Raw genomic sequence first — 6,151 nt, 5'->3', positions numbered from 1 at the left:
AATGCTTAAAATCATCCAGTGAGGAATCAGTATTACTCTCCCCAACTTACACGTGAGGAAATTGAAGTTCAGAGAGGCAAAGTGACTTGCCTCTCACACAACCAGTAAATGACAAGCAAGGGATTTGAGTCAAGTCTGATTCTGAAGGCTGTGCTTTGAAATAGTGTCATTCTGAGTTGGGAGTGAAGTAGATAACAGTAGAGCATGAGCAATGGTGACAATGGGAAAAATTCTTTCCTTGGCAGTAGGTGTACAGAACAAGGGTTTCAGTCCCCACTTGTAATTCTCTGCCAAGCAAGGGTGAGCTTTTGTCATCCTTTCTTCATTTCATGTTGCTTATCATCAGTAATCAATGGCAGAAGAAATGAGTGACATAGCTGCTCAGTATAATCCAGGCTTTCGTGCCAACTCAGTAGTGTCCCAACTGCCCCTCTGGCTCTGTCCCTGTAGACCACTCATAGAGTGTGATAGCAGTGAAATGAAGGAAGTATGCTTCCTGAAGAACAGCCATGCAAGTGAGGCCTGGTATGAGTTCCACCTCTGCTCACTCATGAGCTACATGACCTTGGGCAACTGACTTGGTATTTATGAGATAGAAAAAATAGAAATACTATATTAGTCAGGGTAATAATTGACATTAGCTTCATCAACAAACAACTCTAAAATCTCAGTGGCCCAACACAATAAAGGTTTATTTCTCTTGCAAGTCACCTGCATTTCATAGCTATGACACTGCAGCACTGTGGCCACAAGAGGCACCACAGGAAGGGAAGAGAGATGGAAAAGGCACATCAACTATTAACTGACTTGGCTCCAAATTGGCTCACAGCCCATTGTTCATAACTAGTCATGTGGCCCAAACTGACTGCAAGGGCAACTGGGAAATGAGGGTAAACATGGATTCTTGGGGACTAGCTGTCTCAGCTGTGAGTACCCACCTCTCAAGACTGCTGTGAGAATTTGATGAGCTACTGAATGCTATACAGGACCTAGAGCATACATATGTTTGGAATCCAGCTCTCCTTTAGTGCTGGGCAGCAACCCACCCTCTGCAGTAACACATGCCTTTTCAGTGGCCAGGCTCAGGTCCTGTTCTTCCAGGCCCTAAACACCTGTTTGCATTGATACTTCCTAGATTGACTGAAAGCTTCTATGACACTGACCCCAAGCAACCTGCGTTCTTATTTCTGGGCTTCTAGTCATTTTTTAAACCTGTGTACTTTCACATAATGTCAATAGGTCTTCCCAACCACCTTATGAAATAGGTTCCATTATTACCCCTATTCTGCAGATGAGGAAACTGGCTTAGAGGACAGCAAGCCATTCCCAAAGCAAGCAGAAATAAATAAGATTAGAGCAGAAATAAATTGAAAACAAACAAAAACAAACAATAGAGAAAATAAAAAACAAAAGCTGGTTCTTTGAGAAGATCAATAAAGTTGACAAACCCTTAGCTAGATTAACAAAGAAAAAGAGAAGATGGAAATAAATAGAAATGAAAGGGGGGAAGTTATGACTGAACCCACCATCATAATCAGATGCCTCGACATCAGCAAAAAAAATTACAAGCCATACTAAGAAAATGGAATAAATGGCCCAAGGAAAGAACTGCAGGAAAGCCCCAGACGAGACACAGAAATTGAGACAACTAATGAGATTGACACAAATTTCCAAAATCAAATTAATGAGTTGAAAGGCAATATACCTAAAGAGAAAAAGGACACCAGGAAGACACTAAATGACCATAAAGAATTTGAAAACCTGAATAGAAAAAAACAGTTCATGGGAATAAAAGACATAATATGGGAGATCAAAAACACATTAGAGGGAAGCAGATGTAGCTCAAGCAGTTGGGCACCTACCCACCACATGGGAGGTCTCAGGTTTGGTTCCTGGTGCCTCCTAAAGAAAACAAGACAGCAAGCTGCCATGTTAAGCAGGCACAGTGAGCTGATGCAACAAGATGACGTAGCAAAGAGATGCAAATGAGGAAACACAATGAGAGACCCAACAAATGGAAGCAGAGGTGGCCCAAGTCACTGAGTGCCTCCTTCCCACATGGGAGTCCCAGGTTTGGTTCCTAGAGCCTCCTAAAAAGATGACAAGCACACAACAAACAGACATAGAGCAGACAGTGAGTGCAAAACAATGAGGGGGGTGGGAGAAATAAATCTTGCATAAAAAAAACACATGTCAAAGGCATACAATAGACTCAAAATGATAGAAGAAAGAATAAGTGAAACAGAAGATAAAACAGCTGAAATTGAAGAGAGAACAGAGAGAAAAAAGAATGGAAAAAAAGTTGAGCAGGGGGAAACGGACTTGGCCCAGTAGTTAGGGCATCCGCCCACCACATGGGAGGTCCACAGTTCAAACCCCGGGCCTCCTTGACCCATATGGAGCTGGCCCATGCGCAGTGCTGATGCACGCAAGGAGTGCCCTGCCATGCAGGGGTGTCCCCCACATAGGGGAGCCCCACGTGCAAGGAGTGTACCCTGTAAGGAGAGCCACCCAGCGTGAAAGAAAGTGCAGCCTGCCTAAGAATGGCGCTGCCCACACGGAGAGCTGACACAAGATGACGCCACAAAAAGAAAACACAAGATTCCCGTGCGGCTGACAACAACAGAAGCGGACAAAGAAGAAGACACAGCAAATAGACACAGAGAACAGACAACTAGGGGGAGGGGGGAAGGAAGGGGAGAAATAAATAAATCTTAAAAAAAAAAAAGTTGAACAGGGGCTCATATAATATGACATGCAACAATATATGTGGCATGGGAGTTCCAGAAGGAAAAGAGAAGGGAAAAGAGGCAGAAAGAGTATTTGAGGATATAATAGCTGAAAATTTCCCACCTCTCATGAAAAAAATGAATTTACATGTCCATGAAGCACATCATACCCTAATCAGAATAAATTCAATATAGATCTACTCTGAGACACAAACTACTCAATGTCAAATGTCAAAGATAAAGAGATAATTCTGAGAGAAGCAAGGGAGAAGCAAACCATCACATACAAAGAATGCCCAGTAAGACTTAGTATGAATTTCTCATCAGAAACCATGGAGGTGAGAAGATAGTGATAGGATATAATTATGATAATGAAGGAGGAAAATTTCCAGTCAAGAATTCTTTTTTTATTATTTATTTCTCTCCCCTTCCCTGCCCACACCTCCCCTCTCCCCCAGTTGTCTGCTCGCTCTGTCCATTCCCTGAGTGTTCTTCTGTATCCACTTGTATTCTTGTCAGCACCAGGAATCTGTGTCTCTTTTTGTTGCATCATCTTGCTGTGTCAATTCTCTGTGTGTGCGGCTTCACTACTGGACAGGCTGCACTTTTTTCACACTGGGCGGCTCTTCTTATGGGGTGCACTCCTTGTGCATGGGGCTCCCCTATGCGGGAGACACCCCTGCATGGCACAGCACTCCTTGAACACATCAGCACTGTGTGTGGGCCAGCTCATCACACAGATCAGGAGGTCCTGGGTTTGAACCCTGGACCTCCCATGTGGTAGGCAGATGCTCTATCTGTTGAGCCAAATCCACTTCCCTCAAGAATTCTTTATCAGGTAAAATATGAAGGTGATGGAGAGTGAGTGCCTCCTTAAATTTTGCACCATAGATGTCCCATTTGCCTTCCTCTCCTCCAGGCCCTGATCAAAGGACCTGAATAATTAATTAGTTAAATCAGTTTCTTCACCATTAAGACGTGGATGCTAAAATAAAAAAAAGAAATTTAATGAAGGTGAGTTTAAAGTATTCACAAATAAATAGAAAATAGAAGAGTATATAAAAAAGAATCCACCTTTGCAGGAATTAAAGGGAGCCTTACACCCCAAGAGAAAAGGACAGGAGACAGAGGCTTCAAGGAGAGTGTTGAAGACAAGAGTAGCAGAAAGAATAACCAAGTATGACATGAAAACCAAAGTATAAAATAGTGGAAGTAAATAATGCATTTATAGTAATATCACTGAATTTGAATGGATTAAACTCCCCAGTCAAAAGATATCAGCTGGAAAGTGAATGTGCCTCTAGTGATAGGACCTCTGCCTACCATATGGGAGGACCGAGGTTCAATCTCTGGGGCCTCCTGGTGAAAAAGAAGAAGAGAAAGCGTGCCTGCGTGGTCAGCTAGTGCCTGTGTGGTGAGCTGAGTGCCCATGTGAGTGCCCACTCAGGAAGCCAGTGTCTGCGCAAGTGAGTCACACAGCAGGATGATGACACAACAAAAAAGAGATGAAGGGGAGAGTCAAGGTGAAGTGCAGCAGAAACCAGGAACTGCAGTGGCGCATCTGACAGGGAAATTCTCTCCACATCAGAGGTCCCCGAGATCAAATCCTAGTGAATCGTAGAGGAGAAAAAATGAGAAGACAAAAAAAGAGAAATAGATACAAAAGATCACACAGAGAATGGACACAGCAAAATCAGCGGGGAGCAGGAGGGAGAGGGGAGGGAAAGGGGAAGGGGATAAATAAATAAATGTGTTTTTTTGTTAAGATATAGGCTGACAGAATGGATAAAAAAACACGAGCCATCCATATGTTTACAAGACACTCACCTTAGACCCAGGGATATAGAAAGGCTGGAAGAAGATACTCCATGCAAACAGTAACCAAAAAAGAGCAGAGGTAGCTATACTAATATTGAACAAAACAGACTTTAAATGCAAAAAATGTTATAAGAGATACAAAGGCCGTTATATTTTAATAAAAGGGACAATCTACCAGGAATAAGTAATAGTCATAAATATCTATGTACCTAACCAGGGTGTCCCAAAATATATGAGGCAAACTCTAACAAAACTGAAGGGAGAAATAGACATCTCTACAATAATTGTTGGAGACTTCAACACATCATTCAAATTATTAAATAGAACAACTAGACAAAATCAACAAGAAACAGAGAACTTGAATAATATGATAAACAAGATAGACCTAACACATAATTCCAGCAGCCAAAAAATGAACAAAATGAATGACGTTTCTCTTCATATCTGCCCAGAGGAGGCAGTTATGATTCCATTTCTCTTACATTAGATTGCTTTTATTTTGGAGCAATTAAAGATTGCAATATGTGAAGGAAAAAAAAAAACTTATGGGATACAACAAAGGCAGTGCTGAGAGGGAAATTTATAGACCTAAACTCCTATATTTAAAAAGAAGAAAAAACTAAACTGTACTGGAGAAACTATAAAAGAACAGCAAACCATTCCCAAAGCAAGCAGAGAGAAATAAATAAAAAAGATTAGAGCAGAAATAAATGAAATTAAGAACAAAACCAAACAAACAAACAGAGAAAATCAAACAAAAACAAAAGCAGGTTCTTTGAGAAGATCTGTAAAACTGACAAAGCCTTAGCTAGACTAACAGAAAAAGAGAGAGAAGACTCAAATAAAAATAATCAGAAATGAAAAGGGGGAAGTTATGACTGAGCTCACAGACATAAGAAGGATAATAAGAGGATATTATGAGAAACTGTATGCCAACAAACTAGGCAGCATAGATGAAATGGACAAATTCCTAGAAATGCACAAACAACCTACAGTGACTCTACAAGAAATATGAGAACTCAACGAACCAATCACATTTAAAGAGATTAAATCCATCATCAAAAGTCTCCCAGCAAAGCAAAGTCTGGGACCAGACAGCTTCACAGGTGAATTTTACCAAGCATTTTGAAAAGATTTAACACCAAATCTGTTTAAACTCTTTCAAAAAATTGAAGAGGAGAGAAAATTACCCAAGACATTTTATGAAGCCAATATTATCCTAGTACCAAAACCAGATAAAGACACTACAAGAAAAGAAAATTACAGACCAATCTCTCTAATAAACATGGATGTAAACATTCTCGACAAAATGCTTGCAAATAGAATCCAACACTATATCAAAATAATTACACACCATGACCAAGTGGGATTTATTTCTGGTATGCCAGGGTGGTTCAACACAAGAAAATCAATTAACATAATACATCACATTAACAAATTGAAGGAAAAAGGGAAGCAAATGTGGCTCAAGAGATTTGGCTCCCATCTACCATATAGGAGGTCCAGGATTCAATTCCCAGGACCTCCTGGTGAAGGAGAGCTGGTCCATGCAGAGTGCTGGCCCGCACAGAGTGCTGGCCCATGCAGAAAGCTGCCACAGCAAG

Source organism: Dasypus novemcinctus, chromosome 8 (genome assembly GCF_030445035.2).
Source record: "Dasypus novemcinctus isolate mDasNov1 chromosome 8, mDasNov1.1.hap2, whole genome shotgun sequence".
NCBI classification, from domain to species: Eukaryota; Metazoa; Chordata; class Mammalia; order Cingulata; family Dasypodidae; genus Dasypus; species Dasypus novemcinctus.
This window is presented reverse-complemented; position numbering follows the sequence as displayed.